The following is a 24274-nucleotide window of genomic DNA, read 5'->3' on the forward strand; positions in this document are numbered from 1 at the left end:
GTTCCACATGCGTTGGAACATCCAATATACAAACATGGTGAATAGGGCATTTTTAGGCTTATTTTCTTATAGTAATGTGGTCATATTTTCAAATTCATTTATAAGTGTCTGTTTTACAGTAAGCCATACAGTTAATATCAGGACAAGAATAATTTTCTAAAAACAATTAGAACATGTACAACGCCAAGTACATCATTAATGCGCGTCCTACAAACAGAATAAGTCATTTGAGCCAGACCGCACAGTGCCCCCAGGGGTCATCACAGGAAGTCCCCTCCCCCCAGTTCAGAGCAACAATGACAACACGTTGTGGGAATGCACATTACCTTAAACGCCTGCCTTTAGCTCCAGAATATTCCTTTCCTTACAGGTCAGTACTAGGTTACACACAGCTTCTCAAGGCAGACAGGTCTCAAGGCTGCCTGCCCGGTTTCATCAGTCGTCTTCTCCTTCCGATTGGATGGCTCTGGGCGACTAGAAGCCGGCTACTATTTCCATCTTTAAAGATGATACAGGCCTGCAGCTCTCATTTAAGGATGTGTTCTAAACCTTTGCATCTCGTCCCATTTCCACGTCTCATTTACGTACTGAAGGATGACCGACAAAGGCTCCCAGCAACCATCACTTTTCATTTATATTTATAGGTGTCTCTTCCTCATCATGGCTGCCCTTCTGCATAGCATGAGCAATCAAATCTTAGGCTCTCAGGAGGTGATGCAGGCTGGTTCTTAAGTACAGTTTAGTCTACAAGCCCCCACAAAGGAATGTCCACACACTATTTTAGTGATAACACAGTTCTTTATATCAATAAAGTTTTGATTATGTACATATACAATAACACACTTTGTGCTCAGGCAATTCTAAAATGATAAATATATACAGTCTCTATGTGGTAGCACAATTACTTCTTTGATTCCATTAAAATGCATCAACTGAGGACAGTTTCAAATGGCATACAAATCAATTAATAAAGTGAACCAACAATAGACTCGAGGAGGAAAACAAGCTGGTAAAGTAATTGGCAGAATACTGGGCCCCTACAACTAGGCACAGTTCTGTGTGAGGATCCCCACACCTCGGCAACCTGTAAATAAGATAATAAAACAAGCCCAGTCCAGTCTATATATTGCAAATGAGAGTCTTATTTCCTACTATAAAGTTCTACCACCCCAATATACCTGGTTTAGCAGAGTTCGACGTCGGGTCGTCGACGGATCCTTCTTGAGTGAACTCCCTTTAAAACAGGAGCCACGGATCGTTGAGATCGCTTGAAAAAAAGGTCAACAATGGCGTTGAGGCCGCACCTTCGGTCCTGACGGTTCTCATCGACGATCGGTCGTGGGCGTCCTGTTAAGATATGATATGATAGGATATGATAGGTTATCTATAACGTGCTTAATACCCAGAGGTTTCTAAGCGCGGACCCGGCGATCCAACATGTGGTGCTTCATGTCGTCTTGTTTCCAAGGCGAGCATGTTGCCCCTGAGCTATCCTCCCGAAGAAGAGGCATGCTGTGCACCTCCACGGCGATAGTTTGTTGCAGCAAAGAGTCAATGAAGAACTTTGGCCCAGCAAGGGCGTTGAGTCATCAGCGTCTTTGTGGTCTTCGTGTGGCAGGAAACCCACCTGAGCATTCTCCTCAGTTCGTCAGCTACCTTGACTTTCTCCAGCAGGACAAAGCTGTCGACGGTGATGAGCAAGGGAGTCCTTGATTCAAAGTGTTAGTAGGCAATGCAGCGTTGCGCTCCGGTTCTCGGCAGCACAGTGTCAAGCTGTCCCCGCTTCTGGGCTTCATGGCTTCGACAGGCTTACATCGTTAACAGCAAATCCTCCGAACCCTGGTCGACGGCAATGGTCTTTGATGGCCTCGATATCCGGGTGCTTTACTTTGAGGTCCCCTTCTCGGTCAACAGTCTTTCGAAGGCTGGCTTCCAGGGCACTTCGCCGAAGGTTAGCGGTCTGCACGATGTTCCCTCTTAGCTCAAGAAGAGGTCTCCTAGCCAGGTCCTCTCTCAGATCAGTTTCTCGAAGGCACAGCAGCTTTCAGATTGTATCTAAGGGAAACAGCTGTTAACCTTCCTCTTCCGGCCCGGCTTCAAGATCAAGCATCAAGTTTCAACTTCAGCTTCTTAACGATTTTCATCAGTGAGATGTCCCCAGATATACTGTTTGATCTCTTATTCATTCTGCTGGGTCACACTCGGACAACCAGTCATCCAGAAGGGCATTCAGCAGGCAGGCGGCCAAGCAGGCTCACAGTGCATTCAGGCCATTCACTTCCCTCCAGATACTCACAACAAGGAATGTGTATTGGGACAAGTACTCAGCCATTCAGCACTCAACACTGCATTCATGCCAGCTTCGGGCAGGGCTGTCTCATTCATTGTGTTACATACCAGAAACCGGACACCCATAACATGAAGTGCATATTGGTCACACACTCCATTCACCCAGGACCCACCCCAAGGGTGTGCCCACAACATACAGTCACTGGGAAGGCTCCATCCAGTCTGGCATGGACTTCCCCACAATACCATATATGGAACTTCTACCCAACAGCTAGTCAGGGGGAAGGGACAGAGTCAGGGTTTGCCAGGACTTTGGGAAAACAAGGTGACAGGCAATAGAAAGCAAGAGGCCACCGGGGCCATCCTGTCTCCTATCGGGAATCAACTGATTCCAATGGCAGGGCCTGGGTATCTCAAAATGGAAGATACTCAGAGCACCTGTCAAATGCAGCATGGAGCAGCCACCAGCCCATACCCTGCTCTGTGGGCCACACACAGGTGCTCAAAAACATTCACTAAGGGTACAGGGTTGTAGCCCCACCCATGGGTGCCATAAGGGTATCCCAAGGGTCTGTACACAAAATCAAAAAGAGGAAGAGCTTCACTGCCAGGAGTACCATATGGACTCATGGTCATAAAATATCACAGAACACACATGATAAAGGAATACAGAACAAGGACATGGAGGCCCTTTCCCATCAATGCATTTTCAGCATCACAGTTACCCCCCAGACTGAGGTTAATGTGGTCTAATCTCCCACGAGATTGACACCCTCTTCCAGACGGTCAACATACCTTCTGGAAAGGCCATCTGCATTATCATGACTCTTCCCTGGCCTATGCTCAATGGTGAAGTCTAGCCCTTGCAGTCTAATGGACCATCTGACCAATTTCTGGTTTTTACCCTTCATCTGCATAAACCACTTCTGGGGTTTATGGTCTGTTTGGACCTTGAAGATGTAAGGTAGATCCTAAAACACCTAAGGCTCCAAACTATGCTGAAACATTCCTTTTCAACAGTAGCCTGTTAGGCAGAATCCTGTGCAGTGCCCTTAGGGAGCACTACAGAAGATTAAGACTACATGTATATGCAATAAATCCCCGTTGGTATCAGTCTGTACCACAAAGATTTAGTTGGTAGCTGTGGCTAAGCAGTCAGACTTATCTCAAGAGGGAGATGAGCAGTGTTCAGGGTTTATACAATAGGACTACAATACTATGGAACAAGGAAACACTGACCAAAGCTTTGGATCAAAAAGAATATATATATTTATTTTACACACTCTTAAGTTCACACACAAGTTAAAACAGTCATGAAAATTATACACAACTCCCTATTTAAATTGTAGACAAGTTTGAGCAAGAGTGAAAACTGAGCAAAATGGCACAGCGTAAACCAAGCAGAAATGGCACTCTAACAATTTCTTCAGAGGGAGGGAAACAACAAGTTATACAGGTTTAGACTCCTAAACACACCAGCAACACTTCCCAATTGGATTGTGAACAAGATAATCAAGGTAGGACTTTAGTATCAACAGTACTTTGGTGATAACCGAGCAAAATGGCACTTCTCCAGCATGGGGTCTGGAATGGATTCACATGCTCATGAATATTCCCTGTCGTCAGGCTGGGAATCCTCGGTAAAGAAAAAATCAGTATCAGTTTCGTTTCTGATCTGTCTTTCTAAGTAGTAACCAATCACTGATCTCTGGGTCATACTGCCCCCAGCCAATGACTGCCCTCTCTCTAAGCCCCGCCTCTGGCAGCCATCCTCAGATTTTTACCGCACGTTCAAGTGTTGGGAGTCCTCGTGCTTTAGCTCTCGAGTTTTTGCTGCGTTTTCGCGCTTTTTCAGGAGATTTTCTCATTTTTTCGGTTTAACCGAGCCTCAAGCTCCACCGTTTCTACTTCTGATAACGGGGACCCGTTTCGGAATTCTTCTACGCCCCTCAAGGGTGAAGTTTTCATCGAGTTTACGCTTCTTGGAGGATTCCGGAAGATCTGCGGCCTACCTCAACGGACATGGTCCAGGACAAGGGAAGCTCGACGCCCAGATCCAATCTGATCAGGTGCTGCCCTGGATGCGGATTACAAAATGTTTTCAAGGAGGACGAGCATTTGCGATGTCTCTACTGCCTTCATGAGGACAAGACGCACGTGGAGAAGGACTGTGCGTTCTGCAAGAACCTTTCGGAACAGACCAGACAAGATCGTTGTTCCCGCCTCGCCGTCTGGCTGGAATAGGGCACAGCAGGTGAGAAGGCGAAGAAAAAGTCTGAGCGGGCTTCTAAGTCCTGTGAGGGTGCCCCGGCGACGGGGGCCCAACAGAAGGCCAAGCATCGCGAGTCCGCGGGCACCGGGAGCGCCGAAAGGTCAGGCTCTTCGGCTGCCAGGCAGGGCGCGACTTCTTCGGCACTTTCAACCATGAGCCAGCGCCCTGGTTCAGGGAAGAGGAAGTCTGAGAACCTGGGTAAGCTGCTGGAGTGGCCCCGGTCGATCTCGAAGGGACCCGAAGGGGAGCGAGGCGCTGACCCTCCCCCGAAGGCGAAAGCCCAGGACGCACCTAAGGTGGTGAGGGATTTGATCCAGCCGGCAAAGGCCTCTATCGAAGTGGTCGCTGCGACCCTGGCGAAGCCGGCTGAGACTACGCCAGTGGAAACGGCCTCTGGGCCCAAAGTATCCCTGCCACCGCGGAGGGAATCCTCTTTCCAGCCCATCGTTAAGACCCCCGTGAAGTCCCCAGCGGAAAAAGAGGGGGTGGGCCCGTGGCCATTACAGACTTGGAATCAGCCTCTGAGGAGGATCTGGTGGAAACCGGGAAGGGCCTCAACGAGTGGTTCATAGGCCTCAATGAGTTCGAGAAGGTTCAATCCCAGGGGACGGTTCCCGCTGAGGTGATCGAAGATAGCGACGATGGCGACGAAGAGGGCCCAGTGGAGCGGCCATCCCGTCCGTCCCAGCCATTACCCGAGCCCCAGGATAGCTCGGCGGCCATTTTGTTGGTGATCCAATCCTTATGTACTGAGATAAGGACAAGGTTACCACGGACCCCGATGGAGGATCCAGAACCAGGCCCGTCGGGAAGCCCTCTGAACAAGCGGAGGAGAGTCCACCCCGCTCCTCCCTTCATGCCTGCGAGGCCGGTGGACCGCTCATCCCCCTCGCTGGACCCTAGAGAGGATACGGCGACGGATACAGCGACAGGGACAGACGATGACGGTGGCGATGACACATCGGACATCCCGTCATCACCCCCCCTCGGGCTTCTCCACCCAACGAAATTGGCTCCTTTCGCGCCATGATAACCACGGCATCCGAGCTCTTCCAGCTCTGCCTTGAAGAACAGAAAAAGGAAGGGTTTCTTTACCAATGACAAGAGGCCAAGAGGAAGACGGTCCTCGCGGTGCCGTTGCTCGACGACATCTGGGACGAGGGGCTGGCTATCCTCAAGAACCCTTCCACGACACCCGCCAAGAGGGACAGGTACGAGAAGAAGTACCAAGTCCCCGATGCTGCCCCCTTGTGTCTCAGGGCCCAGCCCACGCCGGACTCTGTCGTCTCGGCAGCAGCCAAGAAGAAAGCAGCAGGTGTGGCGGCTTCAACTTCCACTTCCCCGCCCGACAGCGAGGGCAAGAAGTTGGACTCCATGGGACGACGAGTCATCTCGTCGGCGGCGATGACGATTAAGGCGGCCAATGCCTTAGCGATCGTGGCCTGCTACGACAGGGAGCTTTGGTTCAAGATAGCTACCCTGCTAGACTTCCTACCGGACGACAAGAGGGCGGAGGCCCTTCAAATTCTACAGGAAGGAGTGGTGGCGTCGGATCACGCCATAACGGTGGCAACGGACATTGCCGATACCGGATTTCGCCAACTGGGCAACAGGGTTTGCCTCCGACGACGAGGATGGCTCAAGGTGATGGACTTTCGCCAGGACGTCCAGACCAGAGTGTTGGATATGCCGTTCGACGGCAACAACCTTTTTGGGAAGACGGTGGACGAGTCGCTCCAGGCCATCAAGACTGACTCGGAGACAGCCCGGGCCCTAGGGGTACTTAAACAACGACGGCCCTTTCGGAGCTCCGGAGGCAGACAGGGTGCCTCCAAGGGATCCAGCGGTGGCTCTTCTACATACCGCCAGGCGGCCCGCTCCTCATCCCAGGAGGCCTACAGAGGTCGCGGCAAGCAAGGGGGATCCCGCCATCGTCGTCAAGGAGGCCAAGGCGGCAAGGCCTCCTCCATGCAAGACTGAACCGCCCGTGGCGTCGGGCCCCCACCAAAGCTCCCCGGTGGGAAGCCGACTGACAAAGTTCGTCAGTGTGTGGGAGTGCATCTCCACCGACTGTTGGGTGCTGGACACCCGGGCCAACGGGCACTCGCTGGAATTCCAAAAGAAGTGTCCTCGCATTCCTCCCGTGGCCAGGAAGGAGAATCATGTCCCTCAACTGCTGTTGGAGGTAAGGGCAATGCTCAAGAAAGGTGCCATCGAGCTCGTCCCCAGGAGGCTCTGGGGCTCCGGAGTGTACTCAAGGTACTTCCTCGTCAGAAAGAAGACAGGCAGTTGGAGCCCCATCCTGGACCTGCGTCAGTTAAACAAGTACATCAAGGTGCAGAAATTCAGGATGGTCACCCTCCAGCACGTGCTGGGACAGCTGGAGGACGGCGACTTCCTATCGTCATTGGACCTGGAGGATGCTTACTTCCACATCCCCATTCTAAAAGGACACAGAAAGTTTCTCAGGTTTGTGGTTCAGGGACGCCACTACCAATTCAGAGCCCTGCCGTTCGGATTAAAGTCGGCGCCCAGGGTATTCACCAAGTGCCTGGCACCAGTGGCGGTGCGGCTCCGCCTGCAGGGGATCCACGTCTACCCCTACCTGGACGACTGGCTAATCCGGGCAGGGACAAGAGAACTTGCCGTCGAACACACAACGAGGACCGTCTGGCTGCTCACGGAACTGGGATTCGCCATCAACTACCCCAAATCCCACCTGGTTCTGTCGCAAGTAGCACTGTTTCTGGGAGCGAAGCTCGATACAGTGGGGCAATTGGCCTCCCCGTCGGAGGAGAGGACGAAGGCCATTCTGGGCAAGGTGCGGCGCCTGCTAGCCACGGATGTGGCCAGGGTGAGGTCCATCAAGTCCCTCCTCGGGATGATGTCCTCATGCATCTATCTTGTACCTCTTTGCAGACTTCGGATGCGTCTGCTACAGGAGTTCCTCGATGCCCGCTGGTTTCAGGCGACGGGTTGCTTCGAAGACAGGATCCTTCTCGACGAGGAGTTCCGTCAGGCGATCCTATGGTGTGGTACCCGTGCGCACCTCACTACAGTCACGGACTTTCAGACCCCGGCGTTTCAGGAGACGGTGACGATGGACGCCTCTCTGGAGGGTTGGGGGGCCCACACCGGAGATCTCCACGCAAGAGGCCTTTGGCTCCCGGAGGAGAGGTCTCTCCACATCAACATTCTGGAGCTCCGAGCAGTGTTCTGGGTGCTCAAGTCGTTCCTCCCGTCCCTAAAGGACAAAGTGGTGAGGATCTTCACCGACAACACCACCACGATATCCTTTTTTTTTTTTTTATTCAGATTTGTAGAGCGCACATCAGCCCAGGGGCATCGTGGTGCTTGTTACAGTGTTACAGACAATATCTTAGTTACATAGGATACAATATTTACATACAAATAAAAATATTTACAGAAGACATGTACACATTAGCAATGCAGTATATTTACAAGGATTCCTGATGGTTTCCTATTATTTTGCAAGGAATGAGGTTTTCAGTTTCCTGTGAAAAATAGGGAGTGAGTTTTCTGCTCTAATGTCTGCAGGGAGAGCGTTCCAAGTCTTGGCTGCGATGTAGGGGTAACTTAGGCCTCCGGCTTTGGCTTTTTTGATGCGTGGGATGCAGAGTAGGTTGGAGTATTGCGTCCTGGTGGGACGGGAGGAGGATGGTTTGAAGATGGTTTCTGATAGATAGGAGGGGGTGGAGAGAGAAAGGCATTTGTGTGTGAGTCTGAGGATTTTGAGAGTGATCTGCTCTTTGACCGGGAGCCATTGTGCTGAGTGCCTGGCCTGGGTGATATGTTCTCTTCTTGGGATACTGAGAGCGGCCCAGAAAGCATTGTTCTGCGTGACTTGTAGTCTGTTTAGGTTTTTGGCTGATGTTCCTGCTAGGAGAGCATTACAGTAGTCCAGTTTGGCTCCAATGGTTGCTCTCGCTATAGAGAGGCAGTTAGGTTTGGAGAGGTAAGGCTTGTGTCATGATGCCTACCTCCAAGGAGCCAGGTCCCACCCAGCAACCCCAGAGGCAGGCATCATTTCCCCCAGGGGAGCGCCAGCGGGCCCAAGCTGGGGCCCTTTGGACGCAGTCCTGGCGCCCTAGGCGCCAGGCTCATGTTGGACCCCTGTCCTGGCGCCTTAGGCGCCAGGCTCATAAAGCTAGGCATGTGTTCAAGTGTTTTAATGTGCACTTACCTGATGCAGACCATGCTGCTACATCCAGGCCCTCTTGAGGCCTGAATGGAACTACTTTACCTGTGGGACTACTTTCCACCCGGGTGTGGTCGGGGAAGGATACATACCTGATCGGTGGAAGGATACACACTGGAAACTTCTTCCAAAGCTATTTAAACCACACCCGATCAGCAACTCATGCTTTGCGTTGTTCTGCTCCTCGCAGCTGGATGCTCACCGTGTCAGCTCCTGCATCTGGACTTCAGCCACGCCTGTCAGCATCCTGAATCACCTGCAAAGGAAGGGAACAAGAGAACAGAAGAAGGAAAAGCATCCTTGATCACCTGCAAAGGGAGACAAGAGACCTTACCAGCTGAATCTGCACCACAGAGACATCACCGACGATCCTGAAAGGGAAGACATTATTTTTTAAAAGCATTTCGTTACGATCGCTGCAGCGCTGCATTTCACTCACCTTTCCTGGGTTCCTCCATCTTCAGCAGCGATCATCCGGATACACAGCCACTTCCCAGAGCCTAGAGAAAAAGACAAGAATAAGAGGTGAGAGAAGGAAGGGAATAAGACTTACCTGTTGGGTCATTCCCATTTCATTTCGGGTCTTGCCGCTTCCAGGCATTTTCTGGACCCCGGCCCCTATGGGGAAAAAAGACAAAGACATAGAATGAGCGTAAGCAAAGACAGTTCCCGAGCGCTCATCCAGAACTAACCTGCCATTTACTGGAACTGGAACTGCACGTTTCCCTTCGGGTCAGCGCCATATCTCCGGCATTCCGAACCCCGGCCTCTAAGGGGAAAAAAGACATAAGCATTAGCGCTTGCTGCAAAAGACAATGAACATTATTATTACGCTTGGACTTTTGAACTTGCAACAGAACTTTTACAAAGCCTTACCTGAATAGTCAAGCTTACCTGAACTCCCACAAATCCTCAATCCAGTGAAGTAACTGGGTTTCAATGCGCCCCTGCATTAGAAGCAGGATGGAGAGCTCATCCTTCCTGACCCTAAGATGAGACTTCACGGGGAATCGTGGAAGGGTATCGTGGAGGGTTGGAAGAGAGTGGGAGGCTCGAGCATAACTCAGTCAGTAGGTAATACTCCCTTTTCACGCACAGGGGAATATTCCTGCGAGCCGGAGAAGCCAGAGTAGAGGGCCCTTCCTGTCCATCTTCAGAGCCCTGCGCTTCACCATTTAAGAAGCATCAGCACTCGAAGCCAGACCTGCGCCTCCGTGGGAATCAGGTGAGCGTTACAGAACGCGAAGCCTACCCACAATTTCCCACCCGGGCGCTATGGAGACTTCCGAGACTGACCAGCTGGCCCAGCTTTTGGGGGAATTACGGGCAGAGGTGCACTCAGCCCGCCAGGAGACTAACGCTCTCAAAAGAGAACTGATCTTATCCAAGGAAAGAACAGATGACCTAGCCAAAAGGTTATTACAGGCCCAGGCAGGGCACACTCCTTTACCTAATTCCGGAGACATTTCCACATCAATGGGTTTGAGTAACCCGGTACAAATTAATCTACCTGGACACATGCCTTTGGCCCCGCCTGAACGTTTTGCGGGGGATCCCAAGAAATATGCCGTCTTTATGAACCAATGTCGTTTACACTTTCTATGCAGACCCGGAGCCTTCCCTAATGACCAGACCAAGGTAGCCTTTATACTATCTTACCTCAGTGGCAGTGCTGCCGATTGGTCTATTCCATTGGTAAATCAGGATGATCCCATTCTCCGGAATTTTCTGGGCTTCCAGGCCAGCATGGAAAGATTGTTCGCTCGACACTCTCAAGGACAGGCCCTTGATAACGAACTGCTATCCTTACGACAAGGTAATCAGGATCTTCTGTCCTACATAGCCACCTTTAACAGACTGGTTGTGGAAACTGGATGGCCAGAAAGCAAAAGGATCACATTGTTTCATCGAGGCCTGCGCGGAGAGCTTAAGGATGTTCTAGCTCTGATAGTAAACCCACCCCAGGTCTGCGCAGACTACATTGACTTGGTGGTTCAACTTGATCACAGACTTCAAAATGGAAAAGCAGATCGGTTCAAGTATGAAAACCGAGCACCGATCAAAACCCACGCTAACTCCAAGAGTACCGACGTATCTGAACCTATGCAAATCGGTGGTGTTAAAGGTCCATTAACGCAGAAAGAAAGAGAGAGAAGGCGGCAAATGCAACTTTGTCTGTATTGCGGGACTTCCGGTTACTTTCTTCGAAATTGTCCAGTTAAACCACTTAAGAAGGTGGTTGGAGCTACTGATAACGAATTAGTGACACCTGATTCGAGAAACGACGTAGCCCGGCAAGCGTAGGGGTCCGCTTGCCGAGCTTGAAAACTAACTCTTTGACCTCGCATTTTGTCATGCCAATGGTGCTCGTGGACCCAAAACAGCCTCAGCAGTTGCATGCTATAAAAGCATACATCGACAGTGGAGCTATTGGAAATTACATAGACCGTGAATTGGCTTCCAGGATTAAGCTTCCTCTCTGCCCGAAAGTAACCCAAGATGTCATTACTACAGTAGATGGAACCGAAATAGCCTCAGGGCCTGTAACGCATTCCACTGTTGAAGTGACACTGGTGGGTCAGGATGGACATTGGGAAGCAATCGTGTTTGATGTGATCAAGGCCCCACAATTTCAAGTAATTCTTGGAATTCCTTGGTTAGAAACACATAATCCCAGAATTGACTGGCGACCAAAGAAGATAAGTTTTCCTGATTGTGAACCAACTTGTTATCCAAGAAATCCAGCTATGGGTTTAGCCTCAGCAACTTCCACCCCTGTACAGCTACCGTCAGAATATCAAGAATTCCAAGACGTTTTTCAGAAAGAACAGGCTAACACGTTACCTCCCCATCGGTTTTATGATTGCCAAATCGATCTGGTACCCATAGCTCAACTACCTTGTAGTAGGATTTATGCTCTTACGGAACCTGAGAACCTGCATTTGCGTCAGTATTTAGATCAGTACCTAGCCAATGGTTTTATTCGCCCGTCCAAGTCTCCTGTCTCTTCAGCTCTGTTCTTCGTGCCGAAAAAAGAAGGCGACCTTAGAACGTGTATAGACTATCGCGCCCTAAATCAAATAACGATTAAGAATCGTTATCCCCTGCCCTTGATCCCTGAGCTTATCGACCAGGTGAAAGACGCTTGTGTGTACACCAAGTTAGATCTCCGAGGAGCTTATCACCTGGTGCGCATAAAAGAAGGCGACGAATGGAAGACTGCATTCCGCACCAAGTTTGGGCTCTTCGAATATCAGGTGATGCCCTTCGGTTTGTGCAATGCACCTGCTGCCTTTCAGTACTTTATGAATGATGTTCTTCGGGAACTTATCGATGTCTGTGTCATTGTTTACATTGACGACATCCTGGTGTACTCTTCTTCAGAATCTGATCACAGAAAACATGTTAGGGCAGTTCTTGAGAAACTGCGCCAGCACAGATTATTTGCAAAACTCGAAAAATGCGTTTTTCATACCACAGAAGTTGAGTTTCTCGGATTCATCCTGACACCTCAAGGAGTCCGAATGGACTCGCGAAAGGTGGACGCCATCCTCAAATGGCCATCTCCAAGTTCGGTGAAGGGAGTTCAGAGCATGCTCGGCTTTGCCAATTTCTATCGAAGATTCATCCCGGAATTTTCACGAACAGTCCAACCCATCACCGCTCTCCTAAAGAAAAACAAACGCTTCGAATGGACTCTTGAGGCCGAACAAGCCTTCCAGGACCTGAAAACCAAATTCACCTCTGCACCTGTATTGAAGCACCCGCACCCAGATCTCCCGTACATAGTGGAAACCGATGCATCCAGTTCGGCCATGGGAGCTGTCCTGTCGCAAAGAGACCCAAAAACTAACCAACTACACCCAGTGGCCTTTTGGTCCAGAAAATGTTCTCCTCCTGAAATCAACTACGCAATTACCGATAAAGAGTTACTGGCCATCAAATCTGCTTTCAAGGCTTGGCGTCACTACCTTCTCGGGGCAAGACACACCATCACCGTAATTACGGACCACAGAAACTTACAGTATTTAAAAACGGCCAAAGCTCAATCTTCACGACAACTCCGATGGGCTCTATTCTTTGCGGAATTGATTTTGTAATTACCTATCGCCCTGGCTGCAAGAATGGAAAAGCGGACGCCTTATCCCGGATTGGCATGGAAGAACCTAATTCGAGCTTAGAACCTGTGCCCATCATACCTGAGCAAAGAATCTTAGGCTTAACTTCATTGCAAACTATTGAGGATATCCAAATGCAAGTAAAACAACTTCTAGACTCTTCAACCTTACTGGAATGGAGTCAAAAGGGTCCTCATTACACCGTTAAGGATGACTTACCCTACTTCCAGGAGCGGTTGTTTCTGCCAAGTAAAGAATTGCAAGAACTTGTTATTGCCCATCATCATGAATCTTTAATGGAAGGACACCCTGGTATCGCTAAAACGGAGGAATAAATCAAACGCCACTTCTGGTGGCCTTCTTGGAGAAAAGACATAAAGTCTTTTGTACTGTCTTGTGGAATTTGCGCCCAAAACAAGGCTCAAAAGAAAAGGCCAGCCGGCCTACTTCAACCCTTGGATATTCCACCGGCGCCATGGCACACCCTGTCAAATGGACTTTATAACTGATCTGCCTCCTTGTGCTGGTTACAACACAATCCTTGTAATTGTGGACCTATTCTCCAAAATGGCCCACTTTATCCCTTTAAAGGGTTTGCCTTCAGCTTCCACCTTGGCCAAGGAATTCCTGGAGAATATAGTTCGCATACATGGTTTCCCTTCCATATTAGTCTCGGATCGTGGAAGTCAGTTTATCTCACATTTTTGGAAGAAGTGTTGCCAACTAGCACAAATAGATGTGCGGTTATCCACCAGCCACCACCCCCAGACCGACGGACAAACCGAGAGAACCAATCAGACTCTCGAGCAATATCTTCGGTGCATGTTACACCAATCCGAGTTAAATTGGAAATACATCCTTTGGATCGCAGAATATGCATACAACAATTCAGTGCATTCGGGAACCGGACAAACCCCCTTTTATACTTTGTATGGTCACCATCCACGGACCTCTGACCTAGATCCACCTCTGACCCTGGAAATGCCTGCAGTAAATCATCTGCATTCCACAATAACCCGAGCCTTCAAAGAAGCTGCAACTCATTTACAGCAAGCCAAGAAAAAGTATAAAGAAAACGCTGATTTGCACCGAAGTAAAACTCCTCCTTACCAAGTAGGAGACCAGGCATGGCTAGCAACTAAACATTTACCCCTCAAGGGCCCGCGAACCTTCAATCCCAGATTCATAGGACCTTATCCCATCAAAGCTATAATCAACCAAGTGGCCTTTAAACTGGATCTACCGTCCAACATGCGTATTCATCCAGTTTTTCATGCATCACTTTTGAAGCCAGTACAACCAGGAACCCGATTGTCCAAGCCTCCAGATCCAGTTCATATTGAAGGGGAATTAGAATTCGAAGTTAAAGACATTTTAGACTCCAAGGTGGTAAAGTCGAAACTCTTCTATCTTGTTGACTGGAAGGGATATGGACCTCAGGAGAGATAGTGGGAGCCTATTAACCATGTCCACGCACCTCGATTAGTGCAAAGGTTTCACCGGAGATTTCCGAACAAGCCCAAACCCCCGGAGGGAAGAACCTTGGGAGGGGCCTTGAGGGGGGGTACTGTCATGATGCCTACCTCCAAGGAGCCAGGTCCCACCCAGCAACCCCAGAGGCAGGCATCATTTCCCCCAGGAGAGTGCCAGCGGGCCCAAACTGGGGCCCTTTGGACGCAGTCCTGGCGCCTTAGGCGCCAGGCTCACGTTGGACCCCTGTCCTGGCGCCTTAGGTGCCAGGCTCATAAAGCTAGGCATGTGTTCAAGTGTTTTAATGTGCACTTACCTGATGCAGACCATGCTGCTACATCCAGGCCCTCTTGAGGCCTGAATGGAACTACTTTACCTGTGGGACTACTTTCCACCCGGGTGTGGTCGGGTAAAGATACATACCTGATCGGTGGAAGGATACACACTGGGAACTTCTTTCAAAGCTATTTAAACCACACCCAATCAGCAACTCATGCTTTGCGTTGTTCTGCTCCTCGCAGCTGGACGCTCACCGTGTCAGCTCCTGCATCTGGACTTCAGCCACGCCTGTCAGCATCCTGAATCACCTGCAAAGGAAGGGAACAAGAGAACAGAAGAAGGAAAAGCATCCTGGATCACCTGCAAAGGGAGACAAGAGACCTTACCAGCTGAATCTGCACCACAGAGACATCACCGACGATCCTGAAAGGGAAGACATTATTTTTTAAAAGCATTTCGTTACGATCGCTGCAGCGCTGCATTTCACTCACCTTTCCTGGGTTCCTCCATCTTCAGCAGCGATCATCCGGATACACAGCCACTTCCCAGAGGCTAGAGAAAAAGACAAGAATAAGAGGTGAGAGAAGGAAGGGAATAAGACTTACCTGTTGGGTCATTCCCATTTCATTTCGGGTCTTGCCGCTTCCAGGCATTTTCCGGACCCCGGCCCCTATGGAGAAAAAAGACAAAGACATAGAATGAGCGTAAGCAAAGACAGTTCCCGAGCGCTCATCCAGATCTAACCTGCCATTTACTGGAACTGGAACTGCACGTTTCACTTCGGGTCGGTGCCATATCTCCGGCATTCCGAACCCCGGCCCCTAAGGGGAAAAAAAACATAAGCATTAGCGCTTGCTGCAAAAGACAATGAACATTATTATTAAGCTTGGACTTTTGAACTTGCAACAGAACTTTTACAAAGCCTTACCTGAATAGTCAAGCTTACCTGAACTCCCACAAATCCTCAATCCAGTGAAGTAACTGGGTTTCAACGCGCCCCTGCATCAGAAGCAGGATGGAGAGCTCATCCTTCCTGACCCTAAGATGAGACTTCACGGGGAATCGTGGAAGGGTATCGTGGAGAGAGTGGGAGGCTCGAGCATAACTCAGTCAGTAGGTAATACTCCCTTTTCACGCACAGGGGAATATTCCTGCGAGCCGGAGAAGCCAGAGTAGAGGGCCCTTCCTGTCCATCTTCAGAGCCCTGCGCTTCACCATTGAAGAAGCATCAGCACTCGAAGCCAGACCTGCGCCTCCGTGGGAATCAGGTGAGCGTTACAGCTTGATGGCGTTTATGAGTTTGGTGGTGTGCGCAGATGAGGAAGTGATTGCGCTGACTTGTCTAGTCATAGATAGTGAGGAGTCAAGGTATACTCCCAGAGTCTTTACGGTAGTGGATACGGGGATGATGGAGTTGTCAATGGAGAAGTTGGCGTACAGTTTGTCAAGTTTGTCTAGGGTGTTCTGTTGACCTAATATCATGATTTCAGTCTTGTCTCCATTAAGCCAAAGGCCATTAACTGCCATCCATGCCTTGATGGTGGAGTAGATTGTGTGGAGAGCCGTGGCGTCTTCATTGTATGATCCTGAAAGGGGTAGAAGTACTTGTGTGTTATCTGCATAGTTTGTGTATGTGATGCCGTATGAGTCGAGTTTGTCAAAGAGGGGCTTGGTGAACAAGTTGTAGAGTGTGGGTGCAGTGCATGATCCTTGAGGGACCCCGCAGTGGATTGTTGTGGGGGTGGCATTGGGGATATCCGAGAAGACTTTCATGGCTCTTCCCTCTCCCTCTAGGAAAGAGGTGATCCAGAGAGCTGACTCTTTAGAGAAGTTGGCTGAGTGTGTGAGGTGTGATGTGAGGGTCTTGTGATCAACCAGATCGAAAGCGGCTGAGAGATCTAGAAGGAGCAGAAGAGCAGGCTTGCCTGTGTCCATGATTTGGGTGATCTGACTCTTAAGATCCACCAGGGCTGTTTCTGTGCCATGTCCTTTCCGGAAGCCTGATTGCCTAGTCCCGAGGATGGAGTGGGTTTCCAGAAAGTGTTGGATTTGGCAATGTGCCGCTTTGTCCAGTAATTTCAGGAGGAATGGCACCGTGGTTATTGGTCTATAGTTGTTTCGTTGTAAGGGGTCGAGAGTAGGTTATTTTAGGAGAGGCCGGACCCAGGCCTCTTTGAGGTTAGCTGGGATGATGGCGGTTTTAAAGGACGCATTGATGAATGCCGTAAAGAGCGGCGCAAAGCAGTCTGCACAGTCTTTTACAAGTTTTGGTGGGCAAATATCGCCTTTACATGGGGAAGGTTTGAGATTTTTCAGTAGGTTGATGACTTCTGATACAGTGACGTATCTGAAGGAGAAGTCAAGTATGGGGGGCTTGGACGAGATGGGTGGGGTGTTGGTGGGTTTTGTTCCTGTCTGTTGGGGAAGTGCTTTGCAGTGGTCTTTGATTTTCTTTTGGAGAAGGTCAATTTTGTGTAGCATGGCAGCTTGAATGCTGGTACACCAGGCTTCATCTTTGATTATTTCGTCTGGAGTATTGGGGGGGGGGGGATAAGCTCATTGAAAATGGCAAAGATCTCTTTAGAGTGTGAATTGGCATTGGAGATTCGTGTGTTGAAAGCGTTGGCTTTGGCATCGTTGTTAGCTATCTTGTATTGGTGGGAGATTAAATTGAATTTGTTTTTGGTATTGTTGCATGGGTTGGATTGCCAGTTCTTTAGAGCTGCTCTTTTGTGGGATCGCATTGAGTGAAGTTCTTCGGTGAACCAGGAGTTGGAGTGTAGAGATTTCTTCTCTTTTTTCCATTCGAGTGGTGCTATTTCATTGATAGCTTTGGTGATGACATCTTTGTATATGTCTGCTAGGATATTGGGGTCATTAGCGAATGGGGGAGCTAACTCAGGGGTATTGAGGTATGGGTGCAGGTTATCCTCTGTGAGTTTTTTTGAGCTTCTGACTTGTGCAGCGCTAGCAGGGGTCAGAGTTTTGTGGTTTTTGGTGATAGGAATAGAGAACTCGATGCAGTTGTGGTCAGTCCAGGGCAATGAGGAGTTAGAGGTGATAGTGGAGAGGCAGTTATGGTCCGCAATCCAATCAAGGATGCGGCCTTTGGCGTGAGTAGGACTTTCTACTTTTTGTGTGAAGCCCAGGTCATTAAGTTCCTGAGAGTGGCTGCAGATTTGTCCTTGGTATCGTTGAATCTGAGATTGAGGTCTCCTAGTAGAAGGGTTTTGGTGGAGCTTTTGATATTATTGCTGAGGATATGGATGATGTTGTCCTGGGAGTCTAGGGTGTTGCCTGGGGGGCGGTATAGTAGGTGAATGTTAATGGTGCTGTTGGGTGACAGTGTGAGTTTGGTCGATAAGAGGTCAGAGTTGTTGGTCGAGGGGTGACTGACAGGTCGGAGCTGGAGGTTTCCCTTTTAGATGAAGGCTACTCTGCCTCCTATTCGATCTGGCCTGTCTTGTCTGAGTATGGTGAAGCCAGGTGGTAGTGCAAGAGCAACGGCGGGGCCTGATGCTTCATGTAACCATGTTTCAGTGATGGCTAATAGGTCAATGTTATTGTTGGTTATGAGGTCATGAATATCAGATGCGTGAGCTGGGAGTGATCGGACATTGAGCAGGGCACATTTGATGTTGGGTGTGTGTGGTTTGTTTGTGGGAGTGTGAGTGGTGGTCGTAGCTGATATGTTAAGTGAGGTGGTATTGTGGGGTGTGGCGTGGTTAGTGGATGGTGGGCTGTGGGAGAGTGGGGGTCCCATGCGGGAGCAGCGATTGGAAGTTGTGCAGGAGCTCAATCTATAGTTTCTGTGTTCTGTGGGGAAGGGGTAGTGCGCTAAGTTCTGTGGTCTGTGTGCAAGCTCTAAGCCTATCTCGTCTGTGCATAATTGCGCCAGAGGGTGTGCGAGGTGGCATGGTTAGAGTGGTATCCGGGGTAGCGGGATGCATGGGTAGGGGAGTGGGCTTAGTGTTGTAGGCATGTGGGGATGGGTGGGAGTATAGAGTTGTAGAGCAGTGAGTGTAGCGGGGAGAGTGAGCAGTGTGGTGGTGGCAGTGGTGGGCTTGCAGGACACTGTGGGCATGATTGTATGCTGGGCGGGGCTGTGTGAGGAGGAGGACACAGTCAAGTTGGGTGGACCTAGCCTGAGGCGGCAGGAGTGAGCGACCATAAGGCACAACACAGTTCAAATGTGGTCTGAAAAGGCAACCATAAGGCACAACACAGTTCAAATGTGGTCTGAAAGCGACCAAAAGGCACAACACAGTTCAAATGTGGTCTGAAAGCGACCAAAAGGCATAATGTTCTAAATACGGAAGCAGGGAGGCACCAGATCCCCAGCCCTATCCAAAGAGGCCCAGGATCTGTGGCACTGGGCCGTCGCCCAGGGGATGGTTCCCTTCCACTTGGCAGGAATAGAAAACACCATCGCCTACTCACTCAGCAGGGAGATGCGCTCATGCCACGAGTGGGAACTACATCAGGACCAGGTGGATCGGCTCTTTCGACGATGCGCCAAACCCCGTTTCGACCTTTTCGCGATGGTGACAACTCCAAGTGCCAGAGGTTCGCCAGCAGGTTCCCACCGCTCGAGGAGCATGGGCGATGCTTTCTCGTTCCCTTGGGACGGCCTGTTTCTATACGCGTTCCCTCCGTTGCCGTTGCTGCTCCACCTCATCAACCAGCTCAAGAAGTCCAGGTGGAGAATGATCCTCGTCGCACCGGCGTGGCCGAGGCAGATCTGGTTCCCGGACCTTCTGGATTTGTCAACGTCCTCACCAGTCAAGCTGCTGGTGGACGCGGATCTTCTCTCCAGAGAAGGAGGCGCAATTCTTCATCACGACCCGGAGTCGCTGAACTTGCAGGCCTGGCTCCTGCTGCACTAGAGTTTGGAGGGTACGATATCCCGACTGACTGCAGAGAGGTTCTTGCAAAAGCCAGGGCGTCCTCAACTCTCAAGTGTTACGGTCATAAGTGGAAGAAGTTCTCTGTCTGGTGCCGTGCACAGAAGATTAACCCTCTGCCGATTACGGCCCCTCAAGTACTGCCGTACCTACTGTCACTGGCCAAAGCTGGACTGGCTCACGCCTCCATCAAAATACATCTGGCTGCCATCTCCCGATATACCAGGACTACGGGACGGGCGTCCTTGTGGTCTCATCGCCTGGTGAAGGAATTTATGAAGGGACTATTCCGATCGTTCCCGCCAGTGAAGACTCCTGCCCTGGCGTGGGAGCTTAATGTGGTGCTGACCAGGCTCATGTGGGCCCCATTCGAGCCTATGCATTCGGCGCCTTTGAAGTTCCTGTCATGGAAGACAGCGTTCCTCGTGGCCATCACCTCCGCACGAAGAGTGGGAGAGATCCAGGCCCTATCTTGCAAGCCTACATACTTGACTTTTCATGACACGAGGGTGGTGCTGAGGACGCACCCCTCCTTCATGCCCATGGTGCCGTCGGACTTCCACCTTAACGAGCCCTTGGTGTCACCAGTTTTCTTCCGTCGCCTTCGACGCCGGCCTAGAGGACTTTGCACTCGCTGGATGTAGCTAGAGCGCTGAAGTTCTACGTGGACCGCACAAAGAGTTTTCGGACGACGTCACAGCTGTTTGTGAACTTTGGGTCTGTGAACCAAGGGAAGGCTCTCTCGAAGACTTCCATTTCCAGATGGCTCTCCAGCTGCATCATGCACTGTCACCGGTTGGCAAACCGACCACTGCCCGGCCATCCGAGAGCCCACTCGACCAGAGCGATCACTGCTACCACAGCGTTCCTGTCTGGTGTGCCCCTGCTGGACATCTGCAGGGCTGCTACGTGGAGGTCGACGCACACCTTCACAAGATTCTACTGTGTCGATCGGGACTCCAGGGAGGAGTCCAGGGTCGGCCAAGCAGTGCTGCGCAACCTGTTCGCCTAAGGTGAGCATGGTGATTAGGTAAGAATTGCTTACTGTTGAGTTTTGGATGTAATGCTTAATGTTGAGCCTTTGCCACCTCCCATGGTTGTGCATGTGTGTACTGCTATGTATTATTTTATTCATGAGCATGTGAATCCATGCCAGACCCCATGCTGGAGAAGGAACAAGTTATTTACCTGTAACTGTTGTTCTCCAGCATGGGCTGGCATGGATTCACATGCGAACCCTCCCGCCTACCCCTCTGCGGCTCTTCACTTGGTCATACTGCCACTTTGCGTGCTACCAAATCTGAGGATGGCTGCCAGAGGCGGGGCTTAGGTAGAGGGCAGTCATTGGCTGGGGGCAGTATGACCCAGAGATCAGTGATTGGTTACTACTAAGAAAGACAGATCAGAAATGAAACTGATACTGATTTTTTTCTTTACCGAGGATTCCCAGCCTGACGACAGGGAATATTCATGAGCATGTGAATCCATGCCAGACCCATGCTGGAGAACAACAGTTACAGGTAAGTAACTTGTTCCTTCAGCAATATATAAATGGGAAGGATAGGTGGTTATAAGAGTTTAGGTGCACCAACACATTTCTTGATGAGAAACAATCTAGAGAAGGCAGTCGTAACAGATTTACCCAGTCAATAGGCCTGTGCCAGAGTCAATGGTACAAGGCAAAGTGCCTAGGTTCAAAATGTTCTAGTAGCTGCAGTCAAGTATTTGTTAAACGATTGAAAAGGTGGTTGCAGGACGTAGAAAGATAATGTTAGACGAAAAGGCGGCCAGCCCAGAAGGTAAGTAAAGTATTTAAAACACCTTTAGCAGTACCCAATGAAACGGGAGGCCTGGCAGAACAATGTACCTTAAAAGTGGAAGAGGCTCCTGCGGTGGCGGTTGTTCCTGGCAGTTCTTGCAGTACAGGAGATCCAGCAGAGGAAGAGAGGCTCTTGTCGTGGAGGAAGGTTCGCGTTATTGCACTGCCCAGGGATGAAACCAGCCGCAGTGCTGGCAAAACAAAATAAAAGGTACGCTCCTTTAAATCACGGTCGTGGTGGACGGGTGCCTGGCTATCCGGTCTCCTAGTGCTTGGCACTGGTGATTCGACCAAGACAGGTCCTGGAAGGCGATTGGCGAACTGGTTGACCCCACCAGCACAACGGAAGAAGACTCTTGCAGGTGAAGATCTTCTCGAGTCGTTGAAGAAAAGTGGTGAGGATCTGCAGCAGGGCTTCACCGGTGGTTCAGTCGTTGCAGATGTCTTTGGCTTCTCTCATCTTCGGCTTCTTAGTTCCAGTGGTGACGTCTTGTCCTCCAGGCCTCAGGTCCCTGCTTTTATGCAGAAAACCCCCCATTAATACAACCTAGCTGTCACTCACACAGTGGGGGGGGCTATCCTGTCGGGATAACCCCCCAGCCTATCAGGGCAGAGTGCGACTTGGGTTGCCTAGGTAACCCTGTCCAGGGTACCTATTCCCCCTCCCACACATTCTGTCTACCCCAGACTCAGTGGCGCCGAAAGGAGGGCTTCTGTGCAGAAGCCCGCCAAAAGGACGAACAAACGATCCCCGACCTGGGTTAGGCTTTCAGAAAAAGACACGAGAAAGGAATATTACTAAAGATCTGGCAATATAAACCTACCGGAGTAAAGTTAATATTAAAATAAACCAGCGATATGTTAGAGGCTGTCAGTAAAAGTGGTAGCCTCGAACAATGGGAAAATCCCATAGGAAAATATTTGCGGTAGAATATTTACAGTAGTAACCAATCCCACCAGCCAGAAACTATAGATAGAGGGACTGTACGGTACCCCCTCGAAATGAACACCAGGGAAAGATTGCTAACCCTTTCCAGTACTTCCATAGTAAGATGGGTTGTACTGGTTTTGTTCATAACTATTGACTAGTAAAGTCTATGGTAACTTTACATGCCATGGGAGAAAGTAGTCAGTCCCAGGGTATGGAGTTTATGTTTGGTGGTCGCTATGACACCCCTGTGTCACTGCTGTGAGACAAACCCCATAGACCATAAGCACAAAAATAGCCTAAAACACACATCAGCAATCTGTCTAAGAGTGGAAAAAGGGTCTCACTCTTAGCAGGAGAAAAAAATAAACCCTTCAAATCAAGCAAAGCTACTGGGGGACTCTATAGGTAAGGTAAATTAGCCTTAGAAGATAATTCTCCCTAACATAGCCCACCTAAGTTCCCTACCCTTTATTTGTCTACTGATGAATACGATTGGATGTTCCCTCCCTTTGTCATCTAACTGGGACAAGACTTCTCCAATTCTGGTATCGCAGGCATCAGTTTAAAGGGTTGCTGTAGTCAGGCACACACAACACAGGTACCCTACACAGACTTTCCTTCAAGCAAGTAAAGGCCTTCTGAGAGTCTTCGGTCCAATTAACTTTTCTTGGTTGTTTGGGCGAAGTCAGAGCTGTTAGAGCGGCAGCTATTGATCCATAGTCTGCCATGAAGTTATGTACGGTAATACCCAGTGAGACCCAAAAAAGCTCAAACCTGGGTTTGAGTAGTGGGAGTGTCCCAGTCATGTAAATCATGTACCTTACTGGGGAGAGGTTTGATTTGACCCCCTCCTACCTCATGACCAAGATAAGTGACTTTCCCCTGAGCTATCTGGCACTTGCTGGCCTTGTTACTGAGGTTAGCCCTTTTCAAGGCCTGCAACACCTTATCCAGGTGAGTCAAATGCTCATCCTTGTAGTCCTGTGTATTTGGGCACTGGACAGATATCCATATTTTGCAGCACTTTCATTTTAATTTTGTCTTTACCTTTTACATACTGATTGAGGAATTGATGTAAAGATTTGAAAGATTTGTTAGGAATCGCACATATTGATGTGCACGGCCATTTGTATACTGGACGGTCTGCTTCAGTCGAATTGAGAAGTAATTCTGAATTTTCATGGGATACTTTTCTAAGCAGTGTTTCTTGTTCCATGATGGTATTATTGATTTTTTCATACCCTCGTCCACTGCTATGGATGGCAATTGTGTTTGTTTGATTTTGTTTGTATGCTTCTTCATTAAAATATGGTGCTGTGGTTGTCGTGTGACTCCATTCACCTCCACAAATATGTAAGAAGTTATTTTTGTTCACATTCCGTTTATTGATGAGTTTCTTTTGTAATTTGGTACTTAGTTTTGTTAGTGATTTCATCCTATTTAACACTAATATAAACAACTTCCTTTTGAGAAGGATTGCACTGTCCACGAGAGCTTGTAGGATTAATTTTCTACGGTAGGTTTTAAGGGTTGAGAATGATTTCGGTCCTCTTCTTATTAGATTCTGAAGGACTCTGTGGTGAAACATTTTTGCTAAAATACTTTTTTTACTATGGGTTCTTGTTACTATATCAGGATTAATAGGAGCATTGTTAGCAGTACTGGTGGCCAATTTTTTGTGAAGACTTTTGTGTTTCATGCCACATTTTGATGGAGGAGGTAAAGTTTTGGTAGTTGAAGCTTCCTTTGTTTCGCTAAACGACTGTATTAGCTGTTTTGTTCCAACGTTCTCTACAAACTCTGCTACATATGGATGCTTAGGTTGGACCCTTTTATTTTTATTTGCTCTACTTCTGTGTTCCTTTCTACGGACTTGCTTTTTGATAGGCATTCTTTGGGGTCTGTTGAAAAAAGAAGGCATGGTTTGGTCTGTTGTACAATGTATGTGTGCTGTGTGCATGCATGCATGAGTT

The 24274-nt window shown here is 49.4% G+C and overlaps 1 protein-coding gene across 1 annotated transcript in view; it reads left to right on the top strand.

Moving 5' to 3' along the window:
* Nucleotides 1-24274, top strand: part of LOC138498205 (GTPase IMAP family member 6-like) — a 319027-nt gene that overhangs the window by 188787 nt on the left and 105966 nt on the right. The window lies entirely within an intron of this gene.

This window comes from Ambystoma mexicanum, chromosome 5q, assembly GCF_040938575.1.
Source record: "Ambystoma mexicanum isolate Mex_15411 chromosome 5q, UKY_AmexF1_1, whole genome shotgun sequence".
NCBI classification, from domain to species: Eukaryota; Metazoa; Chordata; class Amphibia; order Caudata; family Ambystomatidae; genus Ambystoma; species Ambystoma mexicanum.